Source organism: Excalfactoria chinensis, chromosome 2, assembly GCF_039878825.1.
Source record: "Excalfactoria chinensis isolate bCotChi1 chromosome 2, bCotChi1.hap2, whole genome shotgun sequence".
NCBI classification, from domain to species: domain Eukaryota; kingdom Metazoa; phylum Chordata; class Aves; order Galliformes; family Phasianidae; genus Excalfactoria; species Excalfactoria chinensis.
In genome coordinates this window covers 98,385,063-98,407,624 of record NC_092826.1, presented here as the reverse complement: position 1 = coordinate 98,407,624, position 22,562 = coordinate 98,385,063, and positions in this window count along the sequence as shown.

Sequence of the window (22,562 nt, the reverse complement as noted above, 5' to 3'; positions counted from 1 at the left end):
CTACTAGAATTCAAGGCCAGTCATTTTTTTTCTCTTGTTTTTAACAAACTGATCCTTTAGTGATCACAAAAATGGATATTCAAGTAGAAGTTCCTTCTGGCCCTGATAATGGATGACCACAGACTGATGATTTTGTTATGAAACTGCTGAATACTTCCCTTAATTTTTAATGGAGTGTGATGAAGATTATAAGACTACACTAATGAAGCGTGATTCCCCGTAGGCAATGGAGGATTGTCTTTTTTTTTTTCCTTTACCAGGCATATAAATATTACTGGGGAAAATCCTTTTCCCCACAAAGAAACTCTCAGCATAACAGCCGATTCAAATACCTCGTTCAGATTTCCACAGAGTACGCTTGTTCCAGTGCTGTTAGACCATGAAGAGTTAATACTGAATAAACAACCTCTTAATAAAGACATGGTGAAAAGGAGAAATGGTGATTTTGACACTCTAGGCATTAGCTGCTCCTCCATAAGTCCTACTCTAGTAGGTTTTGGAGGTGTAATGAAATAGAGATTAGTTGCTTATTCCTGGTTCTCATCTGCTTAGGTGTTGATTTTTACATCTATGTTGTAGCTCCTGTGAAAATGCTTCAGCTAGAGTTGTATCAAATTGCTTGGTTTATTGTTTCCTAAATGTTCATTTTGTGTTTACTTACAAATGAAACATTAAACAAAATGATAGGGTAGGAAGAGAGGAGATTTATACAGAATGAAAGCTGCTTACGTGTGAGTGCTATAAACTTTTATCTTAACAGCATGACAGGCATCTCGTAAGACCCCAGTGCTCATATAAGTTCTCTGAAAGGAAAATTATGTGGAGGTATAAACAAAGGTCAAATCCTGGCCAAGGCATACTTATTACTGCATAATGGATCTGTGGGATATTAATGAGAGATGCCTATATGCGGTTTTGTAGGCAACAGCAGCTCAAACTCCACTAGTTCTGAAGGAGCATTTGTAAAATGAAGGGAAATCAGTATGTTGAGCAGAAAAACGGTTTGATTCCAAGAACAGTTTGACCCAGGCATTTAAGCATCTATTTTGCTTGCAGTGATGTTACAGATCAAAGAATGTTCTGCAACACATCTTGTTCTTCATTGTCTTTAATGAAATCTAATAAGTGTACACAGATAAATATCTTGTTAGGCAGAAGGAGGCTTGCTTAGTAAAAAGAAAAAATAGAAATAAAAATAATCTGAGTTTTAAGTTGTGGCTGGAGCATGACCCCATTGGTGTTTCATAGTTCTTTGGCTTCAAGAATTCATAGTACAGCCTGGTTGCTCAGTTGGGGAGCTCCTAGCAAAGTGTTGTGCATAAAGCCTTTATGGATCAGCAGTGTCCACTGGCAGTAGACTCTTCCCTTTCATTAGTGCATAAATAAGCTTGGAACACTTTGCTTTTTGCAACTCTGGTGACTTGGGCACCTGCCTCCTCTACTCAACTCCAGAGCACGCTTGTTTTTCCTTCTGTCTTTGGGAGTTTCTTCCTCTCTCTGCTGCTTTCTCCAGTCTGCCATTTCTGTAGCTACGGTAAATGAAATGTAAATCTCTGGGAAAGAAAAACAAGATCTTACACTCTGCGTGGACAACTTTCTTTGCAAGTCCTGTGCACTTTAATATACTGTGGTACCAGGAAAGAAATGATAGCCAATGGGATACTTCTAATAAAGGTAAAAATAAAAAAGCAAGTCAGCGTTTCTTCAAGGACAGCACAAATTAAAATACAAATTAGCATAAAACCCAGAAATTAGCAGGATCTCCACAAGTTCTATCAGTAGCATTCATTAGTATTTTTTACCTCACATGGCCCAGCTGTGCCCCCAAGGCCCAGAAGTGTCCCAGGCTCAAGGCTTTGTGCATCCCTACATACTGCTCACAGATCGTGCAAGAATGATCATCTGCTGGCTTGTTTGATAAGCACTGACTGCTGGGACAGTGGGAACAAGGCAGGCTGATCTATAGTCACTTCAGGTAAGTATCTCTTCATTCATAGGCTATATCAGAAGACTTTTTGCTACCCAGTGGGAGGCTATTTCCCTAGACCCTTTTCTGGTAGGTAGTAAGTAGACTGTCAGCAGGTTTTGTTTCAAGGTTGCAGAGCGAGCATAGCTGTATGACACTGGGTATGTCACCTTGCTGTTGGCTAAGACTAGAGGTAATGTTCTACTTGTTTTGCCAGGTGATGTAGATATAGGTGATGCGTGCTTGCTGTATTATTTCAGCAAAGAGATGCCAGTTTGCAGGATGCCCGATGGTGGTGGATGAGGTACATGATCTTGCTGCCCCATATTAGCCAGGAGCAGGAGGGACTGGGAGCACAGCCCTGACCAGATGCTCATCAGCAGCTTGAGCTAACAAAACATCTCTGGAAGACTCCTTAATTAAATCTCCTTAATCTCTTCTGGGTGGTAGCCCAGTACCTGGAGATGACAGGGAACAAAGAAAAGGAACAGATCTGCTGACCAGATCAGCTAGCTAATTTCTTTCTGAATAGGGTAGCTGCTGCAGCCTGTAATGATTGTCTTGGCCTGCATTTATATGCATAGCAGCAAATGATTGTAGTATAAGGCCCTGAATGCCTCTGCCATTCTCCAGTAATAAAAAAAAATAAAAAAATAAAATAAAAAAAAAAAGAACAACCTCTGTTAATAACCCTAGCTCATAAAAAGCTAGGCAGGTATTAAAGTGTGTTTATATTCACTGAGTAATAAGACCTGGGGGCAGCAAAAGCATCACAAGCAAATCTGGGATGACGATCTACTAAATCAAGGCCATTTGACAGGGCAGGGGTTATTTAGACTAAGATAATGAACAAGTTCAGCTGTGCAATGTGTTCTATAGAATAGGGATCACCAAGGAGGAAAAAGGCATCAAGATGAGCTAAACAAAATGAGTGATATTCTCTGAAGCTCTTTATTGTAATGTGAAATATATTCACTTCTTTTTTTTTCAAGTGTCATACACATTACATCATTTATTTTTACCTGAAAATCATTAATATATCATCATATCACAGTGCTTGCTCTCTGTATGCTGTTAATTTGCCTTGAAACAATCAGTTCCCTGAATGCAACTGGAATGCAGTAGAGTAACTTTGTGAGAGCAATAGTCTTTAAATATTTGACTGTTCTGATGCAGTAATATTTGTTTAGACCATTTCTTACGTAAACTCTTCCCTAGTACTTTCTTTACTGGAAAGTCAAATTTCCATTATCTCTGACACCCACTCGGGAAGTTGCTGTCATTAATTTAAATAGAACTGTTATGCTTTAGCTATGTGTTTCTACTGACAAATGCTGATTCTTATTTTCAGTTCAAGCATCACTATTCATTAAACAGTGAGCTGTTGAGCAGAAGTCCATCTGTGGTGACTAAATTGCCATCAGAGTGCCAAGAGAATGTATAGACCAGTGTTGAACTAAGACCAAACCCAGTTGTATTCACATGTAAGGTGATGGCTTGCTATGCCTATGCTAACACGGAACCATGTGATCCCAGTGTGTCCCTTTCTCCTGAATGTTTGCAGTGATTTGCTTTCACGCCTTGTCTAGATGGCAGAGGCAGCAGCAACTGTGGGTTAATGGGGGGAGGTGTCCCCTGTCAGCCAATTAGTAGCCTTTCTCCCTTTGGCTCCTGGTGTTTTTCTGAAGGCCTCTGGTGCAGGTGGCACCTTTAGAAAATGGATTGATTGTACCCTAGGCTTGATTCAGCCATGCTGAGTTAAGTTGGGATTCCCTGGGGAGGATAGAGGTCTGCAGATACTCTGCATGCCAGTTCCACTGCTGGGCACCCTTGCAATGGTAGACTTCCTTTTGCCTGACTGGGAGTTGTCCATGCTCCAGAACGAGTCTGGTGCCTCTGGTACTTACCATCACAGAACATCTGGGATAAAAGCCGGCTTTCACCTTCCCTGATCCCAGTAGGCAGCTGTAGTTCATGCTCAGATCTTCCCTGAGCCTGCTCAAAGCTAAGCAGAGGCAGCTCTGTCACACGACCCTGGGATGCCATGTACCCTGGGCCCTCCCCAGCCCTCAGGCCCTGTGATGGGCCCATAGACTGAGGGATGAATTATGAAACTGATGAACCCTGCTTCTCACTTCCACTTTGCCTGCCCAGGTCAGGAAGAAGTCTCAGAAATCACCTCAGATTTTAGATGATTTTCCCTGTTTGCATTGAAGCTGTTACTCTGTTTCTGAGCCAGTGGCCAGTTGAGCTACATTTAAATTGCTGCTCCCGTGTTCTTTTACAAACGGGTCCTTCAAGCAATCCTATGCAGGTCCTGGTGTGTCTCAGGAGTAGTTTTACCTTTTTCTGTTCTTTAGTAGAAATTGAGGATGTTTTCAGAGTCTCTTCAGTCAATGCATCACACACCATGTCCTTCTTCCAGCACAAGCATGTAGATGTTAGAAATCTTATCTGAGAAGCTACATGGTCATCATAAATAATACAAGGTCTGCTCCAAAAGTAATGCCTGCAATTATATAATGCGTGCCCATGACTTCACATGAAGATGCTGATAGCATGGCAGTAGAGGTAATATTCCATAATATTTTCTTGCCGTGCAAGTGAAGGCAATGAAGGGGCAGTGTGATAAAATGGCATCTGACTAAAATAGGAGGCATTACTTTTGGAGCCACCTTCATATTATGTTCAAACAATTATTATTCAGTTCTCTGAAAGCAAAAAGCTGAATACCCTAGAATTAATATGCCATAAACTTAAACTGAGATGTTTTGCTTTAGCTCTGTGTTTATCCTGACAAATGCCAATCCTAATTTTTAGTTCAAGCATCTCTATTCATTAACCAATCAGTTGTTGAGAGGTAGAGAAATACAGTGAGTTTTCTGATTCTCCACAACTACCTTTTCTGAAGACAGAAGGGGTTCTTTACTGTTTTCTTGATAATGTGTGTGTGAAATATCCCCACCATGTACTACAGGTTGCTGCAGCAGGGCAAGGGGACAGCCTCAGCGCTGTGTGCAGTGCGGTGGTTGTTCCTCAGGCTGGCAATGAGGGCAGTGTGTCCTGCTGTGGGGTACGTTCTGTGTGCGGGAGGCAGGGAGGGGATGTGGGAATCTACGTGCAAACTCTGAGGTTGCTACAGCAGAGAGACAATCATTGCTTTGCTTTTTTAAAAACGAAAATGTGTTTATTTTGCTATGTGCTTTTTAACTCTTTCTTATTTTATTTGGTTATTTTAAGTTGTTGATAGTCCAGTCTTGAAAGAACAGTCTAAACAAAGCATCTGGACTGGATCTTCCTGCTGAAGTTCAGCACTTCTTCCTATCCGAATCAAAGTCTGGTTCCCCACGGAATGAGCTGCGTCTGTGACTTCTTTTTATTCCTCCGATTTCCCCTGGGGAGTGATTATGGATGGAAACAGGAAGAATGAGCTCATGAGAGCTGTCAAGAGAAGGATTACCAGGAAATGGAGCCCAAGGGACGGCTCTGAGTTGGGCTCTTCCTCCTGGCTAAGGGTGAACTTACAGGATCCTCATGCCCCTGCGATGTTCGAGGCAGACAGCAGCGGAGATCCCTCAACTGGACACATTCCACGGCCTGGGCACAGCAGCTCTGAGGATGGCAGTCCCTGCCCTGCCCTCTTCCTCAGGACTTGGTGAAGAGAAGATGAGAGAACTTGGGAAGGGATGAGGGAGGAGGTTGTGAAAGAGGGGTTTGTAGGAGCCTTGGCTGTGAAAAGAACAACAACCAGGAAATGAAGGCTCCACATGAGCCCGCAGGATGGTCGTGAGCTGGGGCTGTCCTGGGTAAGGGCAAACTTACAGGACGGGAGGATCAGCACCAGCGTCGAGGCGGCCGTTTTGCAGGAGGTGGATGGATCCCGGCCCCCCTGTGGTGAAATTTGGGGCGCGACCTCTTCCTGGTTAGCCTGGCAGCGATGGAGTGATGTCCTGTCTGCCCCGATGGAGGTGGATCCACTTCCATCAGCTCGTCTTCCATGGGTGGATCCACCTCCATAAGCTCTTCTTTGCTGCCTGGCAGGTCCACCTCCATGGGCTTGATGTCGTCAGCCTCTTCCAGCAGCCGCCTCTTCTTTAAAGGCGACTGTTCCATCCCGTCCTTAGAAGAAGTGAGAAGTAACAAAATGTTTTCTCTTGCAGAGCAGGAGAAAGCAGCTGTCTCCGGCTGGGTCAGCTCAGGGACTGCGGTTGAGGGCGGTTCGGTGGCCATGGCAAAAGGATTCTGAGTGCCACGTGCTGGCCCAAACATGGCGGCTGGCAGTTGGGGCCTGTGGCCATTTCTGGGAGGCAGTGGCAAGAATGTAGCGAGAGGGTCTGTTGGGGCAGGGGGTTCTCAAGCACCCTGCAGCTGCCTGGGGTGGAGCCGTCCTGGTGCCGACAGCAGCAGAGGGGGAGCACAGCACACTGACACCCCACGGGCAGCCAAGGGAGAGACAGTCATTAAAAACAGTGGAGTTTCTGCAGTTGTACGGGCTGTCCTTTGCTGTCCTTCACATCTGGCCCTGGAGCGTAAGAAGGTGGCATCTCTTCTGCCCTGATGCCAAAGGAGAGGGGTGTGGAAGAGAGGGCCTGGCATCCTCTGGGTGGCTGCACTGGGACTGCAGGGGGGTGAATTGTAGGGCCTGTGAGGTCCTTGGGGCCTGGTGCTGGGGTTTTGCATCCGGAATGTGGGAAGGCCAGTGAGGGATTGCTGTCCTCAGCCTGATCTCTCCTTGACTGTGGAATGAGTGGTTGGAGGTGATGCAACTTTTGTATTAATGCACCTGAGCACCAAATCCAAGTATTTTTGTTTCAATGAAAGCATGAAAATAGAGCAACAAAAACAAAGAACTGGTGGTAGTTCCTACCTTGTTTCTGTAACATCAGTGTGTCAGTCTGGTCCAATGGCAATGGCTGCAATTTGCTTTGAGTTCCTGAGATCACAGTTTTTTATATACATTTTTACTCTTTCTGTGCTTCATCTTGAAAACAGTTGCTCTCAAATGCCGGTACTGCTGAAAAGGGATGAGATGAGTAAGACATGATTGTGAACTGAGAGGTGTTTCTTTCTGTTCCAATGGGGCTCATAAAGGTCTGGTCCAAAAGAGGTGCAGTCAGCTTGTGGAGCTGCATGTCTGGTTGCAGCTCTGTACATTCCATTTGGAACATTGCAGAGAAAGTATTTCTGTCATCTGAAAATGGGGATCCATGTGTAGCAAAAAATGTATGGTTTTTCCAGCACTTGTGAAACCTGTTCTCAAATTCCTTTAAGAAAACACAGACCATGGCTGTGTATTTTTTGCTGTTCACAGGACAGTGTTTAAGCAGTGTGTCAAACTGCACACAGTTATTTGCCATGACGAGTACTAATAAGTTTTGTCTTCTGGTTTCTGAAGCGCTGAGGAACTTCTGGTGTCCAGCATGAGGGAGCTGGTAGGCAGTGCTTCTTTCAGGGGGGTTTGCATGTGTGTTTGTGAGTTGTTTGGTTTGGGTTTGTTTTTAATCAAGCCTGAAAATCCACTGCAGGGGTTTCCAGGGATGTGTAACGTGGCATCCAGCAATGCTGGTTGCCTTTGGAGTCTGTTTCCATTTCTTCTAAAGAGCATGTTACAGAGAGAGGAAAAAATGATTTGGTGTTTCAGTGGATGGCCTGTGTTTGAAAGAGACTGTGGGTAACATCTTATATACTATCATACATCAATGTACGAAGGTATTAAAACATATCTTAAAGATGTCGATTGAAATAAGCCTTAGAATTGCCAACACCCCAAGGAGAGATTCATTGTTGGCTATGAGGAGCAGTCCCTGCAGCCTGGGGAGCGTGGGGGGCGATGCAGTCCAGCTGTAGGACCGACCCACATTGTGAGTCCACATGTGCATGGCACAGAGCTGGGGGGCCCCAAGTGTGGTGGGACTGAAATGGGGTGGGACTGAGAGCCTGCTCACATTCAATGTGGTGCCAAACAGAACCCTCCTCCCACTTTAGCATCACATGAGCACACTTATTTAATAGAACTTTCATATCTTTACTGAAGCCATGGATGAAATGTCACTGGTTCAGAACAGAGGCCTGTGGAATCCCATGAGCGGCACCAAGGCAACGCTGGGGCCACGGCCGCCCCCCACCCAACAGTATGTTTGGTTGTTATGGGACATTTGTGGGGTCACTGCTGCAGCTCTGTGATCTCACGAGCCACCTCCCTGGACCCTTATAAATACGGGGACCCAGAGCCCAGAACCTCTGTCTGTCTTCGACCAGCGCCTTGACTGCCAGAGCCCTCTGATATAAGGAGCAGCATTTGAATTCCTGTGTGTGGCGAGAGCTGTGGAGGAGGGGGATGGATCCTCCTCCACCGAAGAAGCGTCGCCTGCAGGAGAGCAGCAGCAAGCTGGAGCCCATGGAGATTGACTCCAAGGAGGGCGACGTCGACGTTGAGCCGATGGAGGTGGACCTGCCTCCTGAGGAAGAACTGATGGAGGTGGATCCATCTCCATTCCGGCTGGGCATCCACTATAAGATCATGATTGCCCGTCGACGTCGCCGCATCCATGAACGGCGCTCCAGGGGCTCTCACTTTTCATCTGGGCGTTGAGGAGCCACCGTCCGCCCGAGAGCCCCCGCTGCTGCTCCCTGCCCCCCTTCCCCGAGACCCCTCACCTCTTCCTTCCCAAACTCTGAGGAGAAGGGAAGGACCGGCACCGGCACCGGCGTCCCGAGCCGCTGCGCCAGGACGACACGAGGAGTGCGGCGGGCGGCCGCGAGCGACCTCCCTGCGGCCTCAGAGCGAGCCCCGAGCAAGAGGGCCGGGCCGGGCCCGGCGGGCTCTGAGGAGCCACTACCAGCAGCAGGAGTACGGCGAAAGGCTCCGCGCTCCCTGCGGCCTCCAGGCGGTGCCACAGAAGCCGCTGCTGCCCAGGGGAAGCGGAAGACTTCATCGGACGCGAAGAGGGAAGGGCTGTGCCACGTGCTCCTTCAGGACTGCAGAGAGGCAGGGCAAGGAACGAGGCGAAGACGACAACCGAAGAACATTAAACAATAAAATGACGAAGTAAAGCCAGAAAGCGCCTCCTGTCCTTTTTGGTACTTGTCGGTCTGCCCCGGGCGTCCCGTGTCCCTTCCCAGCGGGAACGGCTGTGCCCCGCGGGGTGAGGCGCAGCCCGGGCCTCAGGGCTGGGGAGGGGGCCGGGCACACGGCAGCCCCGGGCGGGCTGCGGGCACGGCGTTTGCTCGGCCCGTGCCGGGCACGGAGCTCCTCGTGCTGAGCGGCGCGGTACGGCGTGGGCAGCTGCGGGGCTCGACCCAACACCGTGAGGCGGTGCCTGCGGCGCGGGGAGCGCGGGGGGGCGGCGTGGCGGCGTGGCCCGGCCGCGTGCCCGGCATGTGGTCTGGGTCCGATCGTAGTCAGTGTGCGAGGCCCAGCCGGGTGGCGGCGCTGTGACGGCGGGTGTTCAGCCTCCTCGGCACGGTGAGTTGGGCTGCGCGGCCTTGAGCGGAGCGCGGTGTCCGGGCGGGCGGTGGTTGTGAACGCTGCCTGAGAGGAGCCGCTCCGCTCGCCCGGCGGTACCACCGAGCGATGTGCCGTATGGGGCCGCGGCGTTCTACCGGGAGCTGCCGCTCGGGGCGCTGCCTTCTTCGGCCTGCCTTGAAGAGCCGTCGGGACGGTTGGGGCGCTTTCTTTCTGCGGCCGGAAGCTCTCGTGTCATCTTGCTAGCTTCAGTCCTCCCAAGTCGTGCTGTTGGAGGAGTGGGGGCATCACGCGTGGGCGGGTTGTCTTCCACCTGCTGTGCTGCTCTCCCAGCAGATATCACGGTGGTTGAATTCCCCCAGTGAAAAGGCACTTCAGCTGGGCTTTCCAGCACACTACCTTTCTAGAGGGGCCCTTTCTCAAAATACTAAAAGAAATCTGAAGTTTTGCTCCAGTGCTTCCTAGAGGGACATGAGAGGGTTTCGGCCTTGTCATCAGCTACGTTACCTCTTCTGAGGAGTTCCCAGAAGATCCTACAAGACAGTTTAGAGGTTTCCCTCTGCAGTATCCTGCCATAACAGCAACCCCAAGCCTTTCTCTGTCCTGCCACACTCAACTCTCTTCCCCCATCAGATCTAGTATAAGAGGGATCTGGAGCACAAGTCTTATGACGAACGGCTCAGGGAGCTGGGATTGTTTAGTCTGGAGAAGAGGAGGCTCAGGGGAGACCTCATTGCACAGTACAACTTTCTGAAAGCAGGCTGTGATGAGGAGGGGCTTGGCCTGTTTTCCTAGGCAACAAACAGGACCTGAGGAAATGGCCACAAGTTGTACCAGAAGAGGTTTAGATTAGACATAAGGAAACACTTTTTCTCTCTGAGAGTGGTCAGGCACTGGAATGGCTGCTCAGTGTGGTGGTGGAGTCACCATCCCTGGCAGTGTTCAAGAGGTGTCTGGATGAGGAGCTATGAGATATGGTTTAGTGGCTTGTGGTAGCAATGGTAATGGGAGAACGGTTAGACTAGATGATCATGTAGGTCTTTTCCAACCTTGTGATTCTATGATTCCTTGATGATCCTTCAATTTCTGTTTTTGATTCCTGCTATTTTAAGTGAAGTGACTTTGGGTGACTTTGTATGGGAGTATTCTTATTCAGTTGCCACAGATTGTGGTTGTTTCAGAAGTTACTGTTTCAGAAGCCCTTCTTGGCTTTCTCCGGACATTTCACTGGAGAGTGAAACACGCTTTACTTGATGGTAACATGGAGTAATATTCCCATCAGTAACTGTGTTACAGCTACCAAGTCAGCCTGTAATGCTTTTATTCTGGTGAGGAGATGCCTCAGCATTTGGGCACTGGATAGAGCATGGCATGGCCCAATCAGGTGGCAGCCTTTAATGAAGGACATCCCAGTCCAGGTGATCCCAGTGTGTCCCTTTTTCCTGAATGTCTGCAGTGTTTTGCTTTCACACCTTGTCTAGATGGCAGAGGCAGCAGCAACTATTAAGCTGCCCAGTGGGTTTTCTAACCATACCATTCTGTATGTTTGTTGATAATACACTTGGAGGTTATACACCACTTATTATTTTTTTACTTCAAAAAGATTTACTTTTTTTCTTGTCATATTTCTGAATCTTTTAGCTAATTTCATCTAATTTCTTTCGTTTGTAATAGATAGAGTTGCATTTAGACTGTAGTTAGTTTTTCTCCTGCTCATAGGTGTTATGAGTCAAGTAAGCATTGGTGGCACAGTTGCTTCTAATGTCTTCTCTTTATTAAGAGTTAATTTTTGAATACCTGCTCTCCTGGTTTTCAAATACTTGCTGTCATAATTTGTGTGCATAATTCAGCAGATCAGTGCAGGTTTGTGTTCATAATTGTCAACATTTTCAAATGAGAGTTGACAAATATTTGTTTCTAATGCGCAAGCTGGCTGTGTCATCACATGAGCCATCTTGATCCTTTTGTAGTGCTTTTATATGATCATGTTGTGCTGTTTTGTTCCTTGGTAATTTTTAAGGTAGTGGAACGGGAAGCCAGCAGAAATTAGAGAGGAAACCTGTTATTGTTTTATTGACTTAGAGGCACTCTGCATTTATATTTCTCTTTATGGAAAAGGTCACTTTAATCAGTAGTGAATACTTCAGAGTTGATAGCACAAAATAATCTTCATGGCTTATTTGAATAACAATTTGGTACAGATGAAATTCCCTTAATTGGAAGAGCATGCATTTGCAGCAAACTGCAATATGCACTGGAGAGTTCTCTTTGCTAGTCTGACAATCAAGAACTGATTGACAGAACGAGGATTGCTTCTTCCAAAGTGTGATTAAAGAAACACTCAACAGGACTGCTTAAACATGTACAAGGGTGATGCAAAAGAGAAGACAATAAAGTATTCAGAAGATCGAATAGATGGGAAGTAGATGTAAGAAGGATTCAGATTTAACAGTAAGAAATTTTTCCTAGCTGTTCATAGACTGACCCAGGTTTAAGACAGCACGTGGTTCTCTCCTGAATTAAGAGATGATTTTAAGATGTTCTCTTAGAAACCCTTAGCCCTGTTTTCTGTGCTTCCTCTTGCTCTCAGATCACAAACTTGCTCTTACTACTGTATGTCGCTCTGAAAGTAATGCATCCTATTTCATTCCATTGAATGTACGATATAGAGCGAATTCTCAGCTACGAAGTATTATTTTTCAATGTTGTCACCACTATTAATTATGTATGTTTGCTGGCAATGGACAAGAGTATGAGTGCCATGCTTGTAAAAGTCTGTACCAGTGGAGATGACTTATGGTCACTGTCACCACTGCTAAAATACACCACCTACTGCCTCTCTGTGCTCACATCCTCTGTTTGATTCTACTGAATCAAGTCAGCAAGAATCCATGTCAATGAGGGTAGTTTTTTCCAATGGAGGAATTCAGTGGTACACCTTTGCTTCATATGCGCTTCCATGTCAGATACCACTTCGTCAGACTGCCCCTCTGCTGCCATCTGTCATACAGCAGCTACATGTAATGGGAAATTGGTGGAAAGGTTTGGCCTCTACTGCAATATCATCAACATCTGCTTCTCACATTGTGGACCAACATAATAAGGTACTCTTAATAGGTACTTTAGGAGGTACTTTCAGAGCAGCCCTCATATGTTTTCAGGAAACATAATTCTGTAAAAAGCCTGGAGTGAGGTTTCTGTCTATTTTCACACAGCAGTACAAGGTTAATTTGTTTTTCAAGCTCTTAAGACCACTGACACTTTCAAAGTATTCTCATGGCTAGCAACACTGAAGTTTTTGTCCTGCTTGTCAAATTTGAAGTCTATGATGCCTTCTGAAACAGTCTTTCTAAGTCTGATTCATCTCAGTTTTAGGCTAGATAGCTACCTTTCAATTAGCTGAGGTTGCTGTCCACATACCTACTATAGCTTATAGTGAGAGATGCCACTTACCCTACACTCAGAGTGTTGCTTTAGAAGAGTAACATCACTTCTGAGACAAAATAAAGCTTTTCAGGCAGAAATTTATTTCTCAGGTATGAAGTTCACTGAACAAGTTTTGTGATGTTTATACTTTGGAGAAGTTATAAAGCCATGTGAGAGTAATATAGGTTATATATAGTCTATGATGTTGCTTACTGCTTTGGTATATATGCCTCTACTTTTCTCCTGATTACATGAAATAGGTTGATGTGTAAACCTGATTTTTTTTTTTAATTTTCTTTTCCACAATTTTGACATTCTTATTCCCTGTGAAATAGTCAGGATCATACAATTTTAAATAGAATCTAATCACAGAAACTAGTTGTTATATATTTGAAACTTATACTAACAGCCACTTTGCTCTTCTAACAGAACAGACTTTGCTGAGACTGAAGAGGTTTTCTAGTTCTGTTTGAGTTAAGCTCTTTGTAAAATGCTACCACCGATAGCCAACCTGCTCTAAGAAGTGTTTGTCTATATTACAGCTGTTTCCACAGTATTTGTTGCTCTCGCTGTTTGATGAAGAAAGCATATACAACTCTCCAGTTGATAAGTATGTGGCAATAAATCCACTGGGTATGTGATGGAGGATTGTAAAACATAACCTCTGTAGAGCAGTATCACTGGATTCTTACGAGAAAGATGGAGTTCAGCTCATATCTCAGGCTGCGATTCCTTAGACTTCTTTTTCCAGAGTTGTTGCTCCCTCTCTTATTGCAAAAGAAGAGTTATTTGGAGAGCGCTCATCTCTTTCAGTACACGCTTGTGTTTCTGAGAGGCAGGATTGAATTTCTCCTGCCCACTGTTCAGGAATGATTTCCACCTTTGGGCAGACAAGCACCAAATATAACCAACTAAACCAAGAGTTCCTACATGCTGATGGTGATTTTCACTTAAATATTTGAGTTGGGTGAATGACTTCTATAGTGTTTCCAGATTTTACCAGCATCTCACATTCATATCTGTATTTCTTTTTCAGCCCAAGTTTACAGCGAATTCAAAGGGGATTTAATAAATCAGTTGTTTTCCTGGGAGAAAAAGTATCAGTAGTTAATAAGATTCAGTATATTGGTATTGCAGCAAAGCTCATGGGATTTTTTCCAGAGTAGAAATTAGTAACAGTGAAAAAAGAACTTTAAGAAGAGTGGCATATATAGTGAGAGTTAATAAATATACCTTAAAATCCATTACCCTTGAACAGACGGCTCTGAAATGCAGTAATAAAGTGTTTCATTGTAGAAAGGCATGTGACATTGCACTTGTTTTAGTGCTGGACAATGAGAAATTATACTGGGGAGGGGGAATACAAGGATGGAAGGAAAGCAGAATATAGTACGTTAATCTTCCTAAGCATCACTGCATCTCTTAAAATAAATAATAAAAAGAAGTATAGGCTTTGTCTCTATTAAACTTTGCAATAATCAGTTTACAGGGAATAAATGTCATTTTTCTTTTCTTCTCAAAAGAATCAAATTTGACAGTCATCTAGTAGTATCTTCTAAGTCAAGTAATTGAGTTGTGTAGTAAGTGTTCTGCAGTATTTACACAGGGTTTTTATCCATTAAGCTTAACACTTCCTTTTCCATAGCTGCAGCAGGATCTCATCACACCAGCTTCTCTTCCAATTAACTTTCTGATTTTTCTCCTTAAGCTCCACAGTGTGCACCTCAGGCTTGTTTAGGAAATGGAGATGCTTTTCTGTCTGTGGTCAGGTTTTTCAGTGGCTGCTGTTCTTCAGGATTGAGGCAGCTGGCTGTGCATACAGTGTATATGGTTGTTCCTGTGATGCAGCTGTATCTATTCCTCTAAAGGAAAGAGGGCCACAGATAAAATCCTGACTGCAAAATCATGTGAAAACTTTATGGCGTTGACCTGAGCCGTGTCTTGCTTGTTGGTTTGAATCTCAAAGATCAATTTGGGCCAATTTCCATTGGCTAGTATGGTATTAAATTGCACAAAGGTCCTTTTCCACCAGAAGTGTCTGTGCCATGACCAGCTGCAGGTTGATTCCAACTGCTGAGGTGGCACAAAATTTTCTAGCATGGTTAAGCGTATATGAGGATTCCCCTGTTACTGTCCAAAACCACTTATTTAAACTGCATAAGCTGGCCTTTTTGGCTTTATCAGCAGGGAATTAGGGAAGATGATGGGCTGTCCTGTAGTCCTTTATGATTGTGAACCTTTGTCCTTTTTTCCCTAGATTCTTTTGTTAATTCTTTTTTGCTCTAAGTTGTCACCAGGCTGTGTGGAGACCAATATTGTATCTGTTTCCATAGTAACAAAGACTTCAAAAGCTGGAATGAGCCGCAGAATAAAAAAAGATCAAGGTGTAAACAAAATAAAAGTGAGTGACAGAGACACAATATTTGATGCCAGAGGTCGTGTGGCTCCTTCTTTGCAGTGACCCAGGCTAATGCAAAAGTGATGTTGTGTTCATACCGAATGCACTAAAATGTGCTCTTCCTAGCAGTCCAAATCACAACAGCTTCTGTGTTGACTCTTTCTTTTTCCTTTGCTTCTGTTTCTTTACTATTTTATTTTGATGTCCTCAGTACTGCTCCCCAACCCAGTATAATCCAAATGCAGGACGTGCTTGACATATTGATGCTGTTCCTTTCAAAGACGCTTATTTACACCAGTTAAGAATCACTTGGCAATGCGTTGGCAGTCTTTTCTTGTTCAAGTCTGCTTTACATCAAATATACATACAGTTAGCAGCAATATGCCTGATGCCTAAATATCATAACATTCTACAGTGGATTGTTGTTTGGGTGTTTTAGTTCTGTGAACTTTTCTACTTGATTTGAAATATTTCAGAAGAGATGCTTAGGATTTTGCCTTGGTGCTTGAAATACCTAAGCTGAGGAGCGTTCTTTCTACATAGTAAATGTTCGAATGTTCTCGAAAATCATTTTTGGCTTTGCAGGAGCATGATGTTATCTGGAATGAGTAAGGAGCTCCTTAAAATATGAAACACTACATGTCAGTGGCCGATGGTGAGGGTGGAAAAGTTTTCTATTAGTGTGCCCAGAATCCCTCAGAGAGTATTGTGTCTCTACATGAGAGAATAAATGCTCTTATGCCAGGAATCCACCTCTATTTCAAGGAAATGAGTTGGTGAAGATTTGGGCCACTATTTCTGACAATTGCTCTGGAGGTCACCTCATCAGTCAGTTTCAGAAGCTGTGGGAGCTCCCACATCTTAGAGCTGTGTGGACTCTCCAGCTGAGACCTCCCAGGCACATACATGCATATCTCAGAGTTAAAATATTGTTCGCTGTGGCTAAATAGCCTCTAAATCTTTTTTTCCTCCAGATGGTAGTGTTTGTGTAATCAAGCATTTGGTGATGTTGGCATAAGTAACTGTGCCCCTTTTGGAGTATTTTCAAAACAAATACACGGTGAATGTGGATAGGGTGATCTGGAGTCATAGTTTGTCTGGGAAAGGATGGATGTTTGTTTGCGTCTTTAATGAAGCTCAGCTCTCAGTAGTAGTTTCTGCCAAGACTGGCATTGGGATTTGTGAATGGTATTCATTCTGTCTCTTCTGTGTAGGGATGGGTATATTTAGCAAAGGGAAAGATAATTAAAAAGCACTGGGTGTGAGAAAGTTGTATTTAAACTTGACCTGGGTAATCTGGTTCTGCAGTGACTGCCCTATCAAGGCTGGGGGATTGGGTTGGGTTTGTCAACTTGTCATAATAGACTATGCTAGTCTGTGTGCAGAGGGATTAAAACACAACTGATAACAAGCTTTTCTCATGCACCTATGGGCTAGTATTTCATGCACAATGGTAAAAATGACAGGAAGTGTAAATAGGTGATCAGGAGACATCAGAGTTGCATTACTTGCTGCAAAGCTACATCAACATAAAGTTGGATTTGACTCTTCACAGGAAAGAATAGTTAGGTGGTAAGTACCTTATGGATTTAATGGACTCTTAAACACGTAAAGTTCTCAGCACTGCGTGTCCAGTATATCTCAGCCTACCCTAGGCTGCCAGTTACTTCCTCTGTTTCTTAAAATGAGAAAGCTGTATGATATCAAGGCCTTCAGTGTAATGGCTGTTGGCATGTTGCAACTTCCAATTGACTTACTATAAATTAGTTATTAGATTACTTTAAATGTATTCTGAGGCCAGCTGCCTGGCTAGGTTAAACTTGGATGCCTAAAAGAGCAGAAACCACATTGACTTTAAGTATATCTTGTAGGTTTTCCTTGGAAGGGAAGAGGGCCAGGAGAAAGGTGTCAACATAAAACACGGGAGGAAGAAATTTGATAGCTGAGTTTCACAGATCATTCAGCCTCACATATTTTTAAATACTGTCAATCTCTTAGGAATGCTGCTCACCACTTTTTAATCAAGAATGTGTAGAGTTTCTTTAGGGGAAAAAAACCTCATGCTCCACTTTCCTGTTTTTTTTTAATCCAAAAATGATGCAGTTCCCGATGTCTAGTTTGTAGTCAAAAGCAATTTTTCAGTCACACCACTAACTAATTAAGGGTATTTTACACAGCAGTACTTTCTGTTCTTGTACGTGTGTTTTTGGACACTGATATTTATTTTAACTTCCATCAGAAATCAGTCACCTCACTCTTTAACAAGCTTTAGATTTGAAGGCCTTATACCCACCTTGTTTAAGTGGCTTGTGTGGAAACCAAGCCTGCTGTGCATGTCTCCATAACCACTCAAATTTCAGTGCATTTGGTATTTTACGCCAAATTTTGAGGGCTGTAGTTTTATCCTACTTTAACATGGATCAACTTGGTAGTTACAGGGAGCTTCAATCAGCTGCAATTTTTGGGTTAAAAAAAGGAAACAAAACAATGAAACAGTAATTACTTTGTCTTTTGGCCCTATGAAGCATCTAATCCCAGGAAAATTTTAGTCTGTCTCCTTGGACAAAGATAGTTAGGTAAAATGGAGATAGAAGGACAGTCTGAACAGAGCCTGCGATGCTCTTCAGTCTCATTTTTCATCTTAAATAAGTCATTAAAGTCACATGAACCTCATGAGTTTTCTTGCACGTGTAAGAGAAAAAGGGTCAATGAGACAACCTGTGGCTTTGGAGCTTGTGAAGGAGACAGTGTACTTTGAGAAGTGGAGAAATTCATTTTAGCAATTTCTTTTTTTTTTTCTGCTAACACTTAAATACAGTCCCTTTGTGGTGAGGGTGGTTATTTGCACAGCTCAAGGAAGGCAGCTGTACCCATCCTGTCTGGCTCCTCCTCCTGCCCAGGTGGCTTTATTTCACAGGATGCTGACTTTTAGGAGAGTGTAGAGTCTGGCTGACAAACAATAGTCTGACACTGCGTTCGATGTGTGAAGTATAACAACTATTTGTAGGAAACAATGGCAGTTCCTGCATTACTTGCTAGTGAAAACAATTAATATCTATGAACGTATCATTAGCTGGCTCTCAATTTAAAGGGCTAAATATTGTGAATATTTACAGAACAACCATTAACCTCAGTGCTTGTGCCTGCCTTGAAAAAAATATCCCATTATGCCGTGCTAGAGGGAAACAAACAAGAGTGCACCGAATGTTTGATGCATTATGTAGCACAAGGAGTATTTTTCCTTGACAGTTATAATCTCTGTGCACTGTCTTGAATGCCTGAGAGGATTGCCTTGCTGTTAGCACACATGGTCAACAGTGCCGCTACAGCTCTTGGAAATAAACATGTCACTAGGCAGAACAAAACAAGGCTGCTTTTTTATTCCTTCCCAGCTCTCCTGGAGAGTCAGTGACATTTTACAGAATTTTTATCATTATGGTGTTCTGGCTGATGGTCTATTGCTGAGATCCCTTAATTGCTGTATATCTATGGGAAAGGCAGTGGTAAAGTGAAGTGAGGTGTGCATTGTGGAAGGCGTTGCAGATCACATCCTTTTCATTTTCTTCAGGGGGGGGCACTGTTCTTTTTATCTACTGTTATAATGGGAGTTGCACAGCTGTAGTAACCTGCTCCAAGAATCTTATCCAGCATAGTCTTAGAGGATGCTTTTTTCTGGGGGGGCGGGCAGAGGGAAGGGAGAGATGGGGATCAATTATTTTTTATTTGGAAGCTGTAGTGGGGTTTTGTCAGTTGGAGATATTCCTCAAATGCCCTTGTGTCACACTAACCAGCTGACATTTATTTCTGTGCTTGGATTCTATTGACTGCACTTCTAAGAAGATCATATTATTAGAATCATGCCATCCCTTTTTTTTTTGTTTTCCAGCCAGAATGTAGAGGAAGGGGACTGTCTTGAAGAGCAAGTCTCAGGGAGGAGGATTGTTGCCCTTTTGAAGTTTGGTCCTAAATACTGGATGCTTTGAGCTACCTATTTTAACCCTCTCATCCAAGCCAGAAATGCAAGAATTTCTGAGTTTTCTTCTGAGTTCTTAATGGTAGCTGGGTTTTGTTCTTTGGAATATATTTTCTTCCTCAGTCCTCACTGACGTTGGTTATTTCAGTTCCTAATAGTCAGGCTTTGTGAGGCTTATCAGTCTTTTATTTGCCCTTTAATTACTGAATATGTCATTTTTTCTATTTGGGAAGGCGTGAAATGTTATACCAGAAATCTGATGCTGCATTTGTTATCCATATGTGTGTATAAAATGAAACTGTGAGAGCAAAAAATAGAGAATTAAAAGATTTTTTGACTTTCCTTCTTCTTCCATGGTGATTTGCTTTCTTAAATGAATGATAAGCTGTGCTTTTATGAGCAAAAAATACAGTGTGTTCAGGTGGAAGCTTAATCAAAGGCTTGTAATATCTATAGCAACAGATAAATAAACAAACTTTTGTGAGAAAAGCTTGTGCCCTAGGACAATCTGTTGTGTCTTGGTCTGTAAACTTCAACCAGTCTTCTGTCTTGCAGAAAATAATACATTGCAGTGGCTCAGGTGTACTACCTTGGTCCAAATATCTGTGTACAGTGTATTCCGTAGTAAATGTGACAATGCCAGCAATAAAATGTAGCTTTCATGTAGTCTTAGTTTTGACTTAGATACTTCATCTAAGTCAAAACTTCATCATTAGTTCATCATTAGTTTTGACCTTAGATACTTCATCTTACCTGCCTATCTAGTTCATTTGGTAGCTGGATGAACATTCATAAAATTGTACCAACTGGTCTGTATTCTTCAAATTTACCAAGTCAGATTTCTGTATGTGCACTTGTGCACTTATTTCATGAAGAGTCTGCTATGTAAAGATGCCAAAAATCGTTTTTCCCAGTTACCACTTCAGCATGTTGGGTTGTTAAACTACAAGAAAGATGGATCACAAGCTAACAGCAGATCAACCCTAGCCCCTCCAAGATTGTTGGGATGATGTTCTTGATGTCTCCCATGAGTAAAATTGTGTTTACATTCTTGTCTGAGATTCAGTTTGCAAGGCTTACAGATGTTTCAGTTCAGATATTCCTATGCTGACCTGTGGATGTCATCTTTCTCTTTGCATGGATTTGGTCTACTTTAGTAACTGTAGCCTGATGGAGGCTGTTGCAGGGAGGTAGGGAAAAGCCCCAAAAAGCAAAAGATGTCAATTGTCTCCTCTCTGAGGAACATTTCTGATCATTTTTCTCTTGTTGCAATTCCTTTCTCTTTTAACCCACTTCCTTTCCTTGTTTTCCCACAAAATATTATGGGGACACAACACTGTAGCTATTAATTTGAGCTCATATTAATGATACAGCTCCTTCCTTAGGTGACTCCATATTACAGCTGTTAATCAAATGTCATGGCCTATGAGCATACGGTCTTTCTTCATTGCCAGGAAGCAGTAATTGGCAGCAAAGTACCAGTAATACACCCTAGAGAGAAATGATTCTTGAAAGTGAAAATGCTGTTCTCCCTTTCCATGCTAAGAATCGCCGGAGTGCATATGTACGACTGTATAAAGCCATCCCTTACAACAGCCATTCCATTTGTAATCCTGTCTTGGCTGTAATGCTAAAAGAGCTTGGATTGCAGTGTACCATTTAGCACTTATCACATAGCAGCAGACAGCTGGGTTTTTACATTACAAAATAGTCACTATTGCAGCAGTGGCTTAGATGGCACTGAGGTACTGTCCATAGTGTATGTTCTTGAGCAATATTTAGTAGACAGAATAAAAGTCCATTTGACATCTCGAAAGACTAAATACAGCTGAGTGGGCTTGTTAAAATGGTCTATAGCAAGTGAAGCATGTTGCAGAACCAGGAAAATACATTTCCTCTCGGGTGAGCTTAATTACCTTTGTTACAGATTACTGCTGGGTTTTAGAGCATAACATCACAACTAAAGCAGAGATGCTACACAAAATGGGGTACCTAGCCCATTAGTTGTATCCCAGGACAATAACCACACAACCTCTTAATGGATACTTGACTGGTGTGCACTTATTCTTTTGCTTTGTTACTTGTACTTAGCAGCAGCTTGAATGAACAATTTATTTTATTTTATTTTATTTTATTTTATTTTATTTTATTTTATTTTATTTTATTTTATTTTATTTTGGGATTTAATGACATTTTGCACAAATATATATATACATATATATATATATTTGTATTTCACTACAATACAAGTGACTCTCCTAAGTCCAGAATTGTTAGTTAAGTGTTGTAGTGGAAATGCTAAGTCAAGACTTGAAGCAGTGATAGAGCACATGGTGGGACAGCGGGGCCAACAAAGGGGAGCCCAGGTTCATACAGTGCACCTGAGTGACCAGAAGGAATGGAGCCAGAATCCACCCATTCCAGCACCTCATTTAAGGGTTGGCAGTGGAGACAAGGGTATCTTCTTGGGGATCTCTGCTTACACGAGGCTTTCTGGAGGTAAACAGCTTCTTTCCTTTGTTTCCGTGCCCTTAGCGATTGTGTTTGGGCAAATTCTCCCTTGCTCCAGCCTGGGATCTTGCTGCTCTGCCACGAGGCTGTGCTTTCCATTGTGTTGCAAGCACATAATGCTTAAGGGGCATTACTTTTGGAGCAACTCATTTATTTCCACGGCAACTACAACTGATACAAAAAGAACCGTATTTGATGGAGCAGGTTCTGAGCTATAACACTGTTTTTCAATGTAGCCACCACCACTGGTTATGCCTTTTCCTCAGTAATGAACAAATACCTGCATGCTGTGCTCTTAAAAATCTTTACCAGTAGAGGTGATGCACTGTTTCACTATTGCATGATAGCATCATTGCTAGGAAAGCGTTGCCCATGCAGTCCATCTTTCATCTGCTTGAACAGAGGGAAGTCAGTGCCCCAAATCTAGACTCTAAGGGGGATGCTGCAGAACAATCCAGCCTAATCGGGTATGTCAGTCCTCAAACTGCTATGGGGTCTGGCATCATCATGTTGCAAGAGGAAAGGTTGTTATCGTTTCTTGCTTGACTCTGGAAACTTGAGCCTTCAGCTTTGTTGGTGTCATAGTGTTGTGGGCAGTGTTGATAACCCCTTTACTATCCCAGAAGGCCTTACCTACTGTGGGATGCATCTTGAACTTTTTGGGGAAATTCACTCCACACTGTAGACTGATGTTTAGACCCTGGTTCATGGTGGCAATGCCGCATCTTATCACTGGTAATGATGTGATCCAATAAACTGTCACCTTCAGCCTCATATTGATGAACTTGTATACAGTGCTCTTTCTGTTCCTGTGTGAGCGTTT